This window comes from Suricata suricatta, chromosome 8 (assembly GCF_006229205.1).
Source record: "Suricata suricatta isolate VVHF042 chromosome 8, meerkat_22Aug2017_6uvM2_HiC, whole genome shotgun sequence".
In the NCBI taxonomy this organism is placed as follows: Eukaryota; Metazoa; Chordata; class Mammalia; order Carnivora; family Herpestidae; genus Suricata; species Suricata suricatta.
The window spans coordinates 111,138,938-111,158,067 of NC_043707.1; the positions used below are offsets into that span (position 1 = coordinate 111,138,938).

General features: G+C 38.3%; 2 long non-coding RNA genes across 3 annotated transcripts; one reads left to right on the top strand and one right to left on the bottom strand.

Annotated features, from left to right (window-relative positions):
* Positions 1-259: 259 nt before the first annotated feature.
* Positions 260-15,842, bottom strand: LOC115299043. The gene is made up of 4 exons (XR_003911965.1): positions 15,780-15,842; positions 2,413-2,669; positions 1,506-1,529; positions 260-715 (listed from the first exon to the last, which is right to left on the bottom strand). It is a non-coding gene; the product is annotated as an uncharacterized LOC115299043 (long non-coding RNA).
* On the top strand, positions 1,558-3,022 carry LOC115299044. 2 transcript variants are annotated; one of them, XR_003911966.1, is made up of 3 exons: positions 1,558-1,578; positions 2,374-2,512; positions 2,823-3,022. It is a non-coding gene; the product is annotated as an uncharacterized LOC115299044 (long non-coding RNA). The 2 variants fall into 2 exon arrangements; XR_003911967.1 differs by having other exon boundaries at positions 2,839-2,853.
* Positions 15,843-19,130: the final 3,288 nt, after the last annotated feature.

A 19,130-nucleotide genomic window follows, 5' to 3' on the forward strand; every position in this document is an offset into this window, starting at 1 on the left:
ACTTTAAAAAAAAAAAAGATCTTAAAAAAAAAAAAATCTTAAAAAGGTAACCTGAAACTCGACCAAAGAAAAGACACACTGTCTCAAAGGGAACAATAAATTGGTTACAGATTTTACTTATTTATTATTTTTTGAGACCATAAGTGGGGGAGGGCCAGAGAGACGGTCTGAAGTGGGCTCTGTGCTGACAGCACTGAGCCCAATGCAGGGCTTGAACTCACAAACTCTGAGACCATGACCTGAGTCCAAGTCAGACACTAAACCGACTGAGCCACCCAGGCACCCCGATTGGGGACTTTAAAAAGCAGCCCCAGAGGCTAAGGAACTACTAAGTAAAAATAAATGTCAATTTAGAATGTTATACCTAGCTATGCTATAATTCAAGAATAAAGAAGAAATAAAGAACTTACTACCCACACACTGAGGGATTAATTTACTTCTATAAGAAACTCTTCTATAAGGCTTATCATGTGCCAAGGATTATTGTAACCATTCTACAAATATTAACTAATCTGATCCTTATAATAACCCCATGAAATAGATATTATCATCCCTATTTTATAAATAGAAAAATCAAGACACACAAGAATTCAGGAATCAAGGTCCAGGGTCCCACAGCTAGCGATCAACACCAGAGCTGCATATCCACCACAGGCCGTCTGGCTGCAGAGTCCGTGCTTTTGACCATTGCACACGCTACCTCTGCTCTGGGGTGCTGAGGAATAGAATTCACAAGGAAGGAGGAAATACAAGAACCCATGGTAAGAGGCTGGCAAACTTGCATTGTCTACTTAACAAAATAATGACAAATTTCACAACCATAACCTATAACCTGGGAGGAGGAGCACAGCGAGTGTTCTAATCTCTTTTGTTAATAAAGTCTGCATTAAAAGCCTCTTAAGTTATGAATGTTAACAAAACAAAAAGATAAAATTTAACTATCAATCTTATAGAAGAAAATAGAGAATAAAACATAATCCAATGGAAGGAATAAAAGAAAAAATGGCACCCAAATCCCAATCTGACAAATAGGTCAGGGACTTTGACAAGCTGATTTTACAACTTACATGAAAGAATAAAGGGCTTTAAACTAGCCAGGATGATTTTTATAAAGCTAAATCACTCAAAAATGTATCTTTGGCACAGGAGCATAAAAATAATCTACTGAAACGATTATCTGATAGCTTAGAAGATGACAGAAGCTGAAATCCCTTAATTAGTTCTAAAACATCAGCATAAAAAAATCTCAAAAATGTAATGTTTGGGGCATAAAGCAAATTACAAATATATATATGTAATATATATGCATATATTTGTAATACACACACACACATTAAGATACCATGGACACACAGGTAAAAAAAAAAAACCACACAAATAATACACGTAACTTAAGCATAACGGTTACCTCTGAGCAGGGTTGAGAAACAGCAGGAGGCTGTAGTTCAATCTGTTTTTTCTATACTAAAAGAACCTGATGCTAAGACAGCAAATTTTTAACTTACCTAAAAACAGAAAAAAGGGAAGAGCTGGAGAGGAAAAAGCAAAGAGGAAGAAGGAAAAGAAACAAATACACATGTGAGTTGTTGGAATTTTATTAACACCTTCATTCACCTCTGACTGCCTCTCCGGTACCAGCTGCCAGTACAGCCCTCGGGCACATGACACCGGCTCCCAGTGTGAGCCCACGGTCCCTGGACAGCTCAGCTAGCAGGAGCCCCAACGCCTTTCTAATCGGGGATATCCTTCCCCTTGAAATGGCTGCCTAGGGGGCACACAGAACACGCTGCTAGGTAAAGAATCGGACAAACCACTCTTTTCCCTACTCACTTTTAGTAATGAAACTGGATCCCTGACCTCTTCCTAACCTCCACTGGCCCCGGTCTTCCCACTGCATTGCCAGGCCCCCAGGTTCTCTGATTAATTTACGCCTCCTGAAGGGAGTCAGCCTTATTACTGCCTTTCTTCTTCTACTGATCCTTCCTTCCACTGGGGGGATAACGGTCCCACCTGACTTGGGCCACTTGGGGCAAACAATGGGGCATGGACTTGCTCTCCAAGATCCTTCACACCAGCTTTCCCACCTCTGGTCCCAATAGGCCCTAATGCTGATGGGGTCCATCTCTACCCACTACAGACTACCCTCTATTCAGCTCAGAGTTCCAGGGGGAGAGTCCTGTATGGGGGTCACCACACTTGTTTGAGACTTTGGAGAAGAATCTGGGCTTTCCACCCCCCTCCTAAAAACCTGATGCCAATCCCACAACCTCCTTCATAGGCACTGTTCCTTTTCCCTCTAATCATTTCCCTTCAGACTTGCTTTCCTCTCCTTTAACTCCCTTCCCTAAACCCTGACCCAGCCCCTTTCTTTAGCTGTCTCTTCTACAGCCATCTACTTTGGAGATGCCTTACCTGGAGATTTCTGTAATCCACCAGCAGCCTGGTGACATGATGGACGGGGAGATGCTCAATTAGAGCTGGGAGGCTTTCAGTCTAGAAGGGCCTTTGCCAGGTAAGGGGCATCTTTCCAGGAGGAAATCCTTGCTTGTCACTGGTGCCGGGTAACTTATTGGTTATGTTTAACATAAGCCTCTTTGTGATAGAATCAACCTTCGTTGGAGATTGTCAGTCCAGAGCCTGGCACATAATTTCATTTCACAGGATTTTTCCTGAATAATACAATAGATACCTGTTTTAGCATAAGAGTTTTGACAAAAGTACTTTTACAATTGACAGTTTATGGGTGAGAATTCTTATGTTGAAGGCGTATAAATTTACTATATTGATTTAATAACAAGAATATTATCTCAACCGTTAAACAGGACTTCTCCCCTTCAGGGATTAACTAATGATGAAACCCATGATCTGCCTAAAATCTTTACCATGAAGTATTTCAATGTGTGGACTCTGACGTCTTTACCACACATCACACTTAAAGGGATTCTCCCCCAAGTGGATCTGCATTCAAGAAATATTTCTCGAATAATTATCTGTGCCAGGCAGTACGTCAGGAGCTGGGGACAAAACGGTGAGCAAAGCAGGTATAATGAGACCCTCAGGGGGCTCACAAAATTGGTGCAGAAAAACACTCTGGTAAAGGGGGAGAGATGCACTCTAACAGAAGTTCTGACAGCACGTTCCACACCAATAGGGTTTTTCTCCCACGTGGGATCCGATGAAGATGCATGTTCACATTGTAACTGAAACCCTTATAACATTTCTCATATTTAGTGGTTTCCTGTATGAACTCTTGATGAACTTGGAGATCTATGCTCTGACTGAAGAAGCTCTTACCACATACACTTGTAGAGTTTCTCTCCTCTGAGGACTTTCAGATATGCGTATAAGTCTGTATTTTGAGTTTCTTGTTTAAACAGTTTCTCTTGTGTGGACTCTTTGATGCACTTGGAGCTCTATGTTCTGACTGAAGCCCTTGCCACACTCATCACATCGGTAGAGTTTCTTTCCAGTGTGGACGCTCTGATGGATGCGAAGGTTGGAGCTCTGATGGAAGCCCTTGCCACACTCCTCACACGTAAGAGATTTCTCCTCTGTGTGGACCCTCTCATGAACACAAAGATTTGTGTTATAACGGAAGCCTTTGCCGCATGTATCACATATGAAAGGTTTCTCTCCAGTGTGAATTCTCGGATGATAGTGAAGATCTGTGCTCCTACTAAAAACTCTGCCTGCACTCAGCACAATTGTAAAGTTTCTTCCCTATGTGGAAAAGGGGATGTTCTGAGGAAATGAAAATGTTTGCAAAGATAAGAAAAATGTCAAAAATCTCAAGGCTGCGAGCAATGGGCTATGAGACTAGAGAATGTGGAAAACTATATTAGTTAAAAAAAAAAAAACTTCAAGAGTTCTACTAGGACTCAGAGGGAAAGGATTAAGTGAAATTATGAGAAAAATATTAAGTTGTGAAGAATAGATCTAGAAGATCTTTCATATGGATAGGAGACCCAGAAATAGCAAACAGAAGCATTAATGAAACTGTACTTAATCTGAAAGAGAATTTGATGCTTTAGATTGAAAGTATCCCCCCAGTACCATATAGGAGTTGAAAAAACGACAAATATTCGCCTATCAGTATGAAACTTCTGGATTTCATGGATCAAGAGAACAAAAGCATATAAAATATAAAAAAAAAAAAACCCAAAACAAATTACTCCCTTGAAAAGAGAGTAAGAATGGCAGAAGACAATGGTACAACGTCTCCAGTGTCCTGAAGAAAAAAAAAAAGACTATAGTCAATTTTAAAACCTCAACTGACGGTTCCCTTACATAGGCAAATGGAAGATACCCTCAAAACAAAGACAACCAAAGTTAATCAAAATAACAACACATGAAGAGGGACAATATGAAATACAAAAAGTAGAAATGAATAATAAAAATGTAAAACTTTTCCTCCTTTTCACTCAATCAAATCTCATAAAATAACCAAGCAAACTTCTCTGAGCTGAAAGATTCGGATGAATGGGCTCAATGACTGGCAAACATGATTACAAAAAAAAGCGCACACCTAGCTACATTCTATTAAAATTCCAAGGAGAAAAAGAAGAAAGTTCTAAATGGTTTTGGAAGGGAAGGAAAAGAAAGAACAGGTTAAAGATACAATGGGATAAAACATTCTTAGGGAAAATGATTTTTGAATCTAGAAGTCTCAGCCACACTAGTATGCGAGACTGGGGTGAATATAAATACGCTTACAAACATGTAGAGATTCAGAAAGTTTGTTTGCAAGTGAAAAATGGATCCAAGCAAAAAACAGATGTGGGATTTAAGAAATTATGGAAAGAATTAAGTCCACTTTAATCTCTGGCAAAGTAAAGATACAATGTAAAAAAATTAACAGAATTATATCTGGTTTCAACAAAACACAGGACATGGGGAGAGGATGTGTGTATGAAAATGCTAAGTGAGGTCTATATTCTGGAGAGTCGAATTTATGAATAACTGTTTAACACTTGACACTGACAGAAATATATAACTTTGAAAACATAGCAGCACTTTCTACAATAGCCAAATCATGGAAAGAGGCTAAATGTCCATCACCTGATGAATGGATCAAGAAAATGTGGTATATATACACAATGGAGTACTACATGGCAATGAGAAAGAATGACATATGGCCATTTGGAGCAAAGTGGATGGACATCAAGGGTGTCATGCTAAGTGAAATAAGTCAGGCAGAGAAGGACAGATACCATATGTTTACACTCATAGGTCTAACAGGAGAAACCTAACGGAGGGCCATAGAGAGGGGAAGGGGGAAAGAAAGCTGGGGAGAGAGAGAGAGATACAAACCATGAGAGACTATTGAATACTGAAAACGAACTGAGGGCTGAAAGGGGAAGGAGGGGGGGCCCTTGTGGGGAGAAGCACTGGGTGTTATATGGAAACCAATTTGACAATAAACTATTATTTAAAAAAGTACAAAAAATGTTAAAAACTTAAGGGTAATTAATTGAAGGATAAAAATAGAGGGGAAAAATGAAAGAAACAAGAATTCACTCAGAGCTCCCAAATACGGAAAGTGGGTGAGGATTTAGAATGCATAAAATATCAGGAATCAGACCAAATATATTATCACAGTAAATGTAAATGGGTTAAATTTCCATCAGAGTTTTAGAGACTCCAAGATTAGGTTTAAAAAGCCAGTCATTTTTAGCTTGCAATAGACAAATATACACTGGCAAATGCTAACTAAGAGAACAGATGAACAACACTATCTGAATAAGCAGAATTCAAGGCAAGACACACTAGGGGATTTTTTCAAAAATATTTTTAACGTTTATTTTTGAGAGAGAGAGAGAGAGACACAGAGTGTGAGTGGGGGAGGGAAAGAGAGAGGGAGACACCGAATCAGAAGCAGGCTCCAGGCTCTGAGCTGTCAGCACAGAGCCTGATGTGGGGCTCGAACCAAGGAACCATGAGATCATGACCTGAGCTGAAGTCGGCCACTTAACCAACTGAGCCACCCAGGCGCCCCAGGGATTTCTAGGGAAGACGGTGGAGTAAAAGGACCCTAAGCTCACCTGAGCCATGGATACAACTAGACAATACTCACATCAGTATAAGTAACCCAGAAAACAACCCAAAGAATGGCAGGACAAACAACACAACTCAAAGTAGAGAAGAGGCACACCAAAGAGGGTAGGAAGAATACAGTGGAGAGGTAAACAGAATTGTGAGCTATCTGAGGAAGGGAGGGAGCCACAGGCATGGAGGAGAAAGAAGATTATCACACTGGGGAGCCTGTATGGGGTACATGAATCACCATAGCATTTGGCTTTGAAAACCAGAGGGGCCAAATTTCATAAATTCTTATAACCAGTGGAACTTAAAGCCTGGAACTTCAAAAATCAGCAGGCTTTGGTGTGGGAGAGCCCAGGAAACAACAGGAAACTGAGTCATTGCCATTAAAGAGGTAGCACGACAAACCATGGAGATACAGTATAAAAGCAGGAACTGGAAACATGTCTGGGCATATGGGAGGGAGAGCTATTTACTAATCACAAGGTGTGTCCCACAGGGACAGATTTTGCTGGAAGACTCTTCCAGGAACAAAGGAGCTGGCAGGCACTATTTCCCTCCCCTGGTCACCAGAATAAATACATGGCCACCTGCAGGAACAAGTATGGTGCAGGCATTCACTACCTAACTCTCTTACACTGTGCTCCACCCACTCCAACCTAGCCTGGCTCAGTATGGCCCTGTGGTTCCCCATGCCCAGACGACCAGTGCAAACTGCCACACAGCATCTCCCAACTGTGTGTTCTACAGAGCTTCGGTCCTGAGGGCTATGGCGGCTGGTTGCTGCCTGCAGAGGATACGCACACCTTGTTGAAACTGCCCACCCCACCCACACTACGTGCAGCAGCCCCAGCTGCCAGTCTCGGTGTCAGTTGCCTATCCCCTATGGAACAGGAGCAGTGCCACCTTGTAAAAACTGCGCACCCCACCCTCTACTTTCAAAAGCAGGAGCCAGTAGCTGACTTTCCTAGCACATAGAAATAGACACAGAGAGATATGATGAGGTGACAGAGAAATATGTCAGAAGTGAACAGGATGAAACCACAGCAAAAGACTTAAGTGAAACAGATAGAAGTAATATGTCTGATAGAGAATTTAAAGTAATGATCATAAAGAAACTCACTGAACTTTTTACTTTTTTAACAGATTTTTTAATGTGTTATTTTTGAGAGAGAGAGAGAGACAGCGTGAGCAGGGGAGGGACAGAGAGAGAGGGAGATACAGAATTTGAAGACAGGCTCCAGACTCTGAGCTTTCAGCATAGAGCCCCATGCAGGGCTCGAACCCATGAACCATGAGATCATAACCTGAACTGAAGTCAGACACTTAACTGACTGAGCCACCCAGGTGCCCCTGTACTCACTGAACTTGAGAAAATAGTGGAGGACATCAGTGAGACCCTTAACAAAGGGGTAGAAAAAAAAGAACCAATCAGAGACAGACAAAGAACTTACTTAATTTCAATAAGCGAAATTACAAATACACTAGAAATTACAAACACACTATTTATTCCCACTAGAGGGAATAAATAGCAGGCTAGAAGAAGCAGAACAAATTAGCAACTGGAGGACACAGTAATGGAAAGTGATCAAGCTGAGCAGGTAAGAATAAAAAGTTACCCAAAATGAGAATAGACTTAGGGAGCTCAGTGACTCCATCAAGAGCAATAACATTTGCATTATAGAGATCCCAAAAGAAGAAAAAAAGGTGGGGGGGCTGAAAAATTTCCAGAACTAGGTGGCACAGAGATCTCCCAACAAAATCAACCCAAAGAGGGTTCACACCAAGACTCAGTAATCAAAATAGCAAAAAATGGAGAATTTTTAAAGCAGCAAAAGAAAAGATATGGAAAACCCCATACAGCTATAAGTGGATTTTTTAGCACAAACTTTGCAGGCCAGAAAGGAGTGGCATGATATGTTCAAAGTGTGAAAGGAAAAAATCGACAGCCAGGAATACCCTATCCACTAAGGTTATCACTCAGAATAAAAGATAAAGAATTTCCCAAACAGAAGCTAAAGGTGTTTGTCACCACTAAACCAGCCCTACAAGAAATGTTAAAGGGGACTCTGAGTGGAAAGGAAAAATCATAAGAATAAGAAAAGTAGGAAGCAGAAAAGCAGTAAAAATAAGTATATCTGTAAAAATCAGCCAAGAGACTCACACAAAAAAAGGATGCAAGGTATGACAGCGTATACCTAAAACGTAAGAGGGGAAAGAGTAAAGAATCGGCTCAAACTTAAGTGACCACCAAATTAATATATACTCTATGCAGAAGATGTTATATACAAACCTAATGGTAACCACACACCAAAAGCCAGTAATAGATGTACAAAAAGAAAAGGCAAGGAGCCCAAGTATATCACTAAAGAAAGCCAACTTATGGTGAGAGAAGAAAGCAAAGGAAAAAAGGAACAAAGAAGATCTACAAAAACAACCACAAAACAACAAAATGGCAATAAATACATACCTATCAAAAAAATTTTTAATGTAAATGGGATAAATGCTCCAATAAAAAGACACAGGGAGATGGACTGGATAATAAAAATAAGACCCATCTACCTAGAGAAGACTCATTTTAGACCTAAAGATACATGAAGATTGAAAGTGAGGGGTTGGGGGTGCTTGGGTGGCTTAGTTGGTTAAACATCTGACTCTCGATTTTGGCTCAAAGCATGATCTCACAGTTTGTGAGTTCAAGCCACACATCAGACTCTCTGCTGACACTGCACAGCCTGCTTGGGATCCTCTCTCTCCCTCTTTTCCTTCCCCTTCCCTGGTCACACTCTCTAAACAAACAAACAAACAAACAAACAAACAAACTTCAAAAAAGAAAGTGAGGGGGTGGAGAAATATTTATCATGCATGGATGTGAAAAGAAAGCCAGAGTAGCAATACTTATATCAGACAATTGTAGCAAGAGACAAAGAAGGTCACTATGTAATCATCAAGCAGACAATCCAACAATAAGACATAACAATTGTGAATATTTATGCACCCAACATGGAGCACCCAAATACATAGAACAGTTAATAATAAATATAAAGAAACTAACTGATAGTAATACAATTGTAGGGAACTTTAACACCCCACTTACATCAATGGACAGGTCATTTATAAAGAAAATCAACAAGAAAACAGTGACTTTGAATGACACACTGGACCAGATGGATTTAGTAGATATATTCAGAAAATTCCATCCTAAAACAGCAGAATATACATTCTTTTCAAGTTAACATCTAACATTGTCCAGAATAGATCACATAATAGGCCACAAAGCAACTAGCAACAAATTCAGAAAGATCAAAGTCATACTATGCACCTCTTCTGACCACAACGCAATGAAACTGGAAATCAACCACAAGAAAAAAAATCTGGAAAGAGCACAAATAAATGGAGGTTAAATAATGTGTTACTAAACAATGAATGGATCAACTAAAAAATTAAAAAATACATAGAGATAAATCAAAATGAAAACACAATGATTCAAAATCTTTGGTATGTAGCAAAAGCAGTTTTAGGAAGGAAGTTTACAGCAATACAAGCCTACCTCAAGAAGCAAGATTTGGGTTAGGGTTAGGGTTATACAACCTAACCTTACTCCTAAAGGAGCTAGAAAAAGAAGTAAAAACAAAACACCAATTTATCAGAATAAAGATTAGAGCAGAAATAAATGACATAGAAACTTAAAAAAAAAAAAAACCCAATAGAACAGATCAATGAAACCAGGAGCTGGTTTTTGGAAAGATCAATGAAGTCAATAAACCTCTGGCCAGACTCATCACAAAAAAAGAGGACTCAAATCAGAAATAAAAGAGGAGAGATAACAACTGACACTAAAGAAATACAAAGAATATAAGAGAATATTATGAAAAATTATATGCCAACAAACTGAACAACCTAGAAGAAATGGATAAATTCCTAGAAACATATAATCTACCAAAATTGAAGCAGGAAGAAATAGAAAATTTCAACAGACCAATTGCCAGCAGTGAAAGTGAATCAGTAATCAAAAAATTCACAGCAAGAAAACCCCCAGGACCAGATGCTTCACAGGTGGCTTCCACCAAGTGTTTAAAGAAGATTAATACTTATTCTTCTCAAACTTTTCCAAAATATAGAAGGGAAAGTAAACTTCCAAATTCATTCTATGAGGCCAGCATTGCCCCGATTCCAAAACTAGACAAAGACCTCACAAAAAAAGAGAACTATAGGCCAATATCTCTGATGAGCATAGATACAAAAATATTAGCAAACTGAATCCAACAATGCATTAAAAAAGTCATTCACTATGATCAAGTGGGATTTATTCCTGGATGGCAAGAGTGGTTCAATTTTCACAAATCAATTCAATGTGACACATCACATCAATAAAAGACAGAATAAAAACCATATGATCATTTCAATAGACACAGAAAAAGCATTTGACCAACCACAACATCAATTCATGATAAAAACACTCAACAAAGTGTGTTTGAGGGAATATACCTCAACATAATAAAAGCCTTATATGGAAACCCCACAGTCAACATCCTACTCAATGGGGGAAACTGAGATCTTTCCTCCCAAGGTCAGAACAAGATAAGGATGTCCACTCTCACCACTTTTATTCAATATAGTAATGGAAGTCCTAGCTGCAGAAATCATATAAGGGAATAAAAGTCATCTAAATTAGTAAGGAAGAAGTAAAACTTTCATATTTGCAGATGACATGATACCATATATAGAAGACACTAAAGACTCCACCAAAAAACTGTTAGAACTGATACATGAATTCATAAAGTTGCAGGATACAAATTTAATATAAAGGAATCTGGTGCATTTCTATACACTAAAAAGGAAGTGCCAGAAAGAGAAATTAAGAAAAGAATCTCATTTACAATTGCACTGAAATGAATAAAATACCTAGGAATAAGCTTAACCAAGGAGGTGAAAGACCTATACTCTGATCAGAGAAATGAACTGATCAGAGAAATTAAAGACAACACAAATAAATGGAAAGACAGAGCACAGTCATGGATTTGGAAAACAAGTATTTTTAAAATGTTCATACTATCCAAAGCTTTTAGAATGTTTTCAAACTGGGGTGCCCAAGTGGCTTAGTCAGTTAAGTATCTGAGTCTTGATTCTGACTCAGGTCATAATCTCACAGTTCACGGGATCAAGCCCCACATTGGGCTCTGTACTGACAGCATGGAGCCTGCTTGGGATTCTATCTCTCCCTCTCTCTCTGCCCCACTCACATGCTTTTTCTCTCTAAATAAGTAAATAAACTTAAGAAAAAAGAATGTTTGAACTTGAATGACCATCAACTTAATATAGATTGCAATCTACACAGTCTGTTCTATATGAAGTGAATCAATGATAACCACAAATCAAAACCCCAAAATAAATACACAAAAAATAAAGAGAAAAGGATCCAATCATAACACTAAAGAAAGCCATGAAAGCCACAAAGGAAGAGAGCAAGAGGAAAGGAATACAGAAGAACTATAATAACCAGAAGAAAACAATTAGCAAAATGGCAATAAGTACATGCTTATCTGTAATTACTTTAAACATGAATAGACTAAAAACTCCAATCTTTTGATTTGGATTAAAAAACAAGACCTGTCTGTATGCTATGCTGGCTATAAGAGACTCACTTCAGACCTAAAGACTCAAAGATACTGAAAGTGAAGGGATGGAAAACGATCTCCATGCAATCAGAAGGGAAAAAGAGTTGGAGTAACAATACTGATATCAGACAAAATAGACTTTAAAACAAAGGCTGTAGCAAGAGACAAATTGGGTATTATATCATGATAAAAGGATCAATCCAACAAGAGGATATAGCAATTGAAAATATCTATGCACCCAACATAGAAGCACCTAAATGCATAAAGCTAGTAGTAACAGACATAAAGGGAGAAAAGGACACTAGTCCAGTGATAACAGGGGACTTTAACACCCCACATCAATAGATGGATGATCCAGACAGAATATCAATAAGCAAACCATGGCTTTGAAAGATACATTAGACCAGATAGCTCTAACAGATATATACAGAATGTTCTACCTAAAAACAGCAGTATACAGTCTTTTTAAGTACACCTGGAACATTCTCCAGGATAGATCAATGTTAGTCTGCAAACTAAGCTCAATAAATTTAAAGAAGATTGAAATACATCAAGTATATTTTCTGACCAAACAATATGAAACTAGAAAAAAATTCTAAGAAGAAAAAAAAGAAAAACCACAAACACACGGAGTCTAGACAGCATGCTATCAAACACCAATAAGTCAATGAAGAAATCAAAGAGGAAACAAAAAAAATACCTGGAGACCAATGAAAATGAAAATATAATGGTCCAAAATCTTTGGAACACAGCAAAAGCAGTTCTAAGAGGGAAGCTCATAGCGATGTGGGACTACCAAAAGAAACAAGAAAAATCTCAAATGAACAATCTAACCTTATACCTAAAGGAATTAGAAGAAGAACGCAGCCTCAGGTTAGAAGAAAGTAGGAAATAACTGAGTGGAAATAAATGATACAGATAAAAAAAAATAGAAAAGATCAGTGAAACCAAGAGCTGTTCTTTGAAAAGTTAAAAAAAAACTGAGAAACCTCTAACAATACTCATCAGGAATAAACGAGAACTCAAATAAATCAGATATGAAAGGATAGAGTTAACAACTGACACCACAGAAATACAAAGAATTATAAGACACTATTAAAAAATTATATCCAAACTAATTGCACATCCTAGAAGAAATGGATAAATTCCTAGAAAAGCACATTTATCCAAAACTATTTCTGGAAGAAATAAAAAATCTGAGCAGACTGATTTTTCCTGATTCAATTAACAAAACTGAATTGATAAATTTCCAACAAACAAAAGTCTGGGGCCAGATAGCGTCACAGGTACATTCTGCCAAACATTAAAAGAAGAGCTAATACCTGTTCTTAAACTATTCTAGAAAATGGAAGAGGAAGTAAAGCCTCCAAATTCATTCTATGAAGCCAGAATTACCTTCGATACAAAAACAGACAAGACACTATAAAAAAATATAATTGTAGACCAATATCCCTGATGAACACACATGCAGAAATCCTCCACGAAATATAAGGAAATCAAATTCAACAATACAATTAAAAGGATCATTCACCATTATCAAGTGGATTTATTCCAAGGATGCAAATGTGGCTTAATATTCTCAAAACAGTCAATGTGATACATACATTGACAAAAGGAAAGATAAAAACCACATGATTATTTCAATAGATGCAGAAAAGGCATTTGACAAAGTACAACATGCATTGATGGGAAAAACTCTCAACAAAATGGATTTAGAGGGAACATGCCTCCACACAATAAAGGCCATAAATAATAAACACAGTGTTAACTTCATACTCAATGGTGAAAACCTGAAAGCATGTCTTCAAAGATCAGGAATAAGACAAGGATATCCACCCCCACCATTTTTATTCAACATAGTAGGGGAAGTCCTAGCTGCAACAATCAGACAAGAAAAGAAATAAAAGGCATCCAAATTGATGAGGAAGTGAAATTCTCACTCTTTACAGATGACATGATATGATATGTTTAAAATTCTAAAAACTCCACCAAAAACCCTACTAGAGCTGATAAATGAATTCAGTAAAGTCGGAAGTTACAAAATTAATATAAAGATATCTCTTGCATTTCTTTTTTTTATCTTTTCACTTCTAAACACTAATAATGAAGTACCAGAAAGAAGAATTAGGAATCCCATTTACAATTGCATTGAAAAGTACCAAGGAATAAACTTAACCAAAGAGGTGAAAGATCTACACACTGAAAACCCTAAGACATTGATGAAGGAAACTGAAGACAACATAAACAAATGGTAAGATATAGATGCTCATGGATTGGAAGAAGTAATATTGTTAAAATGCCCACTGTACCCAAAGCAACCTACCAATTCAATGAAATCCTTATCAGAATACCAATACTATTTTTCATAGCAGAACAAATAATCCTGAAATTCATATAAAACCACAATAGACCCTGAACAGCCAAAGTAATTTGAGAAAGAAGAACAAAGCTGTAGGTATCACAATCCCAGATTTCAAGATCTACTACAAAGCTATAGCAATCAAAACAGTATGATATTGGCACAAAAACAGACACATAGACCAAGAGAATAGGACAGAGAGCCCAGAAACAAACCCATACCTATATGGTGAATCTAGGAAAAAGGAGGCAAAAATACACAATGGGGAAAAACAGTCTCTTCAATACTGGACAGCTACATGCAAAAGAATGAAATCGGACCACTTTCTTATACCATACACAAAAATAAACTGAAAATGAATTAAAGACTTAAATGTGTGACCTGAAACCATAAAATTACTGAAAGAAAACACAGGCAATAGTTTCTTGGATGTTAACCTTAGCAACATACTTATGGATATGTCTCCTGAGGCAGAGGCAACAAAAGCAAAAATAAACTATTGGGACTACACCAAAATAAAAAGCTTTTCATAGCAAAGGAAACCATCAACAAAACAAAAACTCAACCTATTGAATGGGAGAAGAAATTTGCAAATGATATATCCAACAAAGGGTTAATATCCAAATATTTAAAGAACTTCTACAACTCAACACCAAAAAAAATGATTAAAAAATGGACAGAAGATGCATTTAGACTTTGTTCCAAAGAAGACATCCAGATGGCCAACAGACACATGAAAAGATGTTCAACATCACTCATCATCAGAGAAAGCCAAATCAAAACCAAAATGAGATATCACCTCATACCTGTCAGAATGGCTAGTACCAAGCCAACAGAGAAGAAATAAGTGTTGGCAAGGGTGTGGGGGAAAGTGAAACCTTATGCTCTGTTGGTGGGAATGCAAACTGATGCAATCACTATGGAAAACAGGATGGAATTTCCTCAAAAACTTAAAAACAGAAATATCATCTGATCCAGTAATTCCACTACTGGATAATTACCCAAAGAAAACAAAAACATTAATTCAAAATGATATATACAGCCCTATGTTCACTGCAGCATTATTTACAATAGCTGAGATATGGGAGTAATCCAAGAGCCACTGACAGATGAATGGATAAGGAAAATGAGGTACACACACACACAATGGAATACTACTTAGTCATAAACAAGATCTTGCAATTTGCAATAGCATGGATGGAGAATATTATGCTAAGTGAAACAGAGAAAGACAATATTATATGGAATCTAAAAAAACAAAACAAATGAAGTAACTGTAACAACAACAACATCAACAACCAGAAAACAGATTCATAAATAGAGAACAAACTGGTGGTTGCCACAGGGAGGGTGGGAAGGGGGATGGGCAAAATAGGTGAAAGGGATTAAGAGGTACAAACTCCCAACCACAAAATCCGTAAGTCATGGAGATGAACACTACAGCATAGGGACAGTCAATAATCTTGTAACAACACTGCACAGTAACATGGTAAGTACACTTATCATGGTGAACATTGTGTAATGTATAGATTTGTCACATCACTATGTTGTGCATCTGAAACCAATACAACATTGTATGTCAACTATATTTCAATTAAAAAAATTTTTAAATAGTGATTTGGATACTCTATTATTTGAATCTAAAGCCCTTGTTTAGTTAAAAAAGAGTCCACAGATTTTAACAACCAAGGAAATTAAAAATACTCCAAGGAGTAGTTGTCCTCACCCACTAAGACCAGGTTGTCATAGATTTCCAGCATCACCTCTTTTTATAGGGCCCTTTGTGCGGGGTCTAGTTGCCTCCACTCCTCCTCAGGGAAGTCCATGGCCACATTCGTGAATGTAACAGGTTCCTAAAACACCAAAGAACAGTAATTCCTCTTAAGCACCTACACCAATGATTGTGGTACAAAAAGCTAAACTTGGGAACACTGACAAAGGTACATAGAATAAAGAAGACTTCAGAGTTCTGTCCTAAGACATAAGTATAATTTAAAGAGGGGTACCCGGAGTGGCTCTGTCGGTTAAGCGTCCAACTTTGGCTCAGGTCATGATCATGTGGTTCATAGGTTCAAGCCCCACATTGGACTCTGTGCTGACAGCTCAGAGCCTGGAGCCTGCTTTGGATTTGGTGTCTCCCTCTCCCTCTGCCCCTCCCATGCTCTCTCTCTCTCTTTGTCTCTCTCTCTCAAAAATAAAAATTTTTAAAAAGAATAATTAAAAGAATTAAAACATTGAAAAATTTTTTAATGTTCTTTATTTATTTTTGAGAGACAGAGAGAGACAGCGCAAGCAGGGAGGGTCAGAGAGAGAGGGAGATACAGAATCTGAAGGAGGCTCCAGGCTCTGAGCAACTGTCAGCACAGAGCCCAACACAGGGCTCGAACCCATGAACTGTGAGATCATGACCTGAGCCGAAGCTGGACACCTAACTGACTGAGCCACCAGGTGCCCCAAGAATTAAAACATTAAAAAAAAAATAACATTACTTTATGCAGAGGCTCACTAAGCCAAATAATGCAAAGAGCTCTTAAGAGTCAATTCAAAGAAAAGACATTCTCTCTCCCTCTCTCTGCTCCTTCCCTGCTCATGCATGCACTCTCTCAAAATAAATAAATGTAAAAAAAAAAAACCATACAAATGAAAAGTCTGAATAATCCCTAAAAGAAAAATAAATGGCCAATAAACACTAGGTAAAAACTTCTTTGGAGAACATTTGATAGTATCTATCATACATATCCTTTGATCTAACATTCCCAATTCTAGAAATTCATCCTCATTAAGATATTAATGACTTCCTTGGTAATAAATCCAATGGAAAGTTTTCAATCTCTTTTATGCTTGACTTCTTCACATTATTGGGCCCCATTGATCACATCATCTTCCTTAAAACTTAGAGCATAGATATTATAGTAACCCAGTTTTTCTCCTGACTCTGATCACTCTTTCTCAGTCTCTTTCTACTCATCAATGTTGGGGTTCCCAGGCCCTCTTCTCACTCTCCCTGTGTGATCTCACCTATTCTGACTGCTTCAAATGCCATTCAAACGCTGGCATATCTCAAATGCACTTTGGCAGCCAAGACCTCAAGCCAGACCTAGAGTTCCAGACCCCATTATCTACATGATGAACATCCAGGGTGAAGTAGATAATCGATAAATATCTACCAAGTGAAATAAATATCCACTTGGATGTTTCAAAGCCATCTGAACCAACCTGCTCAATTCTGCCTTTATCTCCCCTTCTAGACCTGTTCTCTCCCAACGTTCCCTAACTCAGGAAACCATACCTCCACCACTCAGATGTTCAAGTCAGCAAAAGCAGCAGCATCATTTACTGCCTCTGTGTCATCTCTTACACCTGCTCCATCACTAAATCTTCCTAAAGATCTCTCTTCTCTCTGCTGACACCACTTTTCTGAGCCACCATCTCACCTCTGCCTCCTAACTGGTCTATACCATCTTGCCTTCCTGCAGCATAACCTCTACTCTGGCCAGTCCTTAAATAGTTGTGTTCCTCAAGGTTTTCCTCTCATTACTTTCTTTTTCTTCTTTTGTCACATACTGGCTGGCTGGTCTTAACCAAGCCCATGACTTTAATCACCACATACATGGTGCCAACTCATAAATTTGTATCTTTAACCTGGATCTGTCTCAGACCTTGAGATCTAACTTTCTTCTAGACTTCTGTAATTGGATGTCCCACAGGCACGTCAAAGTCTCTTCTAACTCCCCCTCCACACACACATGCAGACACACATGTACATACACACTCCATCTCCTCTGTTTCTTATCACAGTGAAGAGTTCACCATTCACCTGGCTGCCCAAAACTTGTGTTTCAGCCTTAACCAGCCTTAACCCTTTCCCTCACTCCCCCCAACTGTACACAGACCCATAGTGTTATATCTGTTTTAGATACCTACTTGAAGATGTCCATATTCTTTATATATTTACTTATCTACACAGCCAGTTTCCATTTCATTTCAAAGTTATAGTTCAACATTAAGTTCACTGAACTCTGCCTAATTAGGCAGGCTAACAGATACATTTATTATTAAACAAATCTGATGATTCCTCGATCTATCATTCTTTTTGGCAACCCAGCAACTTTAAACACCCTATGTCTAAGGAATTTTTCACCTTATGAATCTGTGTGTCCTCAAGATAAAAGCCAGGAACTTGCTTGCCAGCTTCCCTTGTAGCTTGGTCAGCCAACAAGGGGTACCTGCACAAGTCTTTAATCCAGAAGCTACTGGCTGGGAAGAGTAAGGATGGCAGCAGAGGGGCCTAGTTACAGAAGCAAATGTTCTAGGAGTGGTGTCTGTAGCCCTGGGTCAGCAGTGCAGACCGAGTGTGTGTCCAGCAGTGGTCACTCCATTAGGATGGTCCAGTTGTGTGATCTGAGCATCGTTCCAAATTGTGTGGCTTCCAGGCTTGTCTTTCTGGCCTTTGAAGAGATTCTGTGAGCTACCAAATATCCCTCAACAAATTCCTTCTGGCTAAGGAGGATTTTGGCTATTTGAACAGTTGGCATTAGAAAATCTATTACTTAGGTAATCATAGCAAGTGAAAAAGGAACGTTTATGGGATCATCTCACAGGATGGGAAAACAACATTTAATAAAATAAACTTCTGTGTCAACTATACTTCAATTAAAAGAAAGAAAAAAGAAAATAAATGTCTAATTTAAAAACCCTTCTAAAGGGACAGTGGTCTAGGTACTTGGGATACATCAGTGAAATAATCAGAGAAAATATAAACCAAAATGGGAATAACAAATCAATATGCAATGATAATTTTTTTAAAACAGCCATTTGCTTAGAAGTTTAAAACCTTCTGATCATATTGTCAATCTTTTGACCCCCATTTTCACAAAATGTGTATTTTGTATTTGACTAGGAAGATATTCCTGTTTTTTTTTAATTTTTAAAAAATGTTTATTTATTTTGAGGGAGAGAGAAACAGAGTGCGGGCAGGGGAGAGGCAGAGAGAGAGAGACACAGAATCTGAAGCAGGCTCCAGGCTCTGAGCTAGCCGTCAGCACAGAGCCCGATACGGGGCTCGAACCCACGAATGTGAGATCTGACCTGAGCCGAAGCCGGAGGCTTAACCG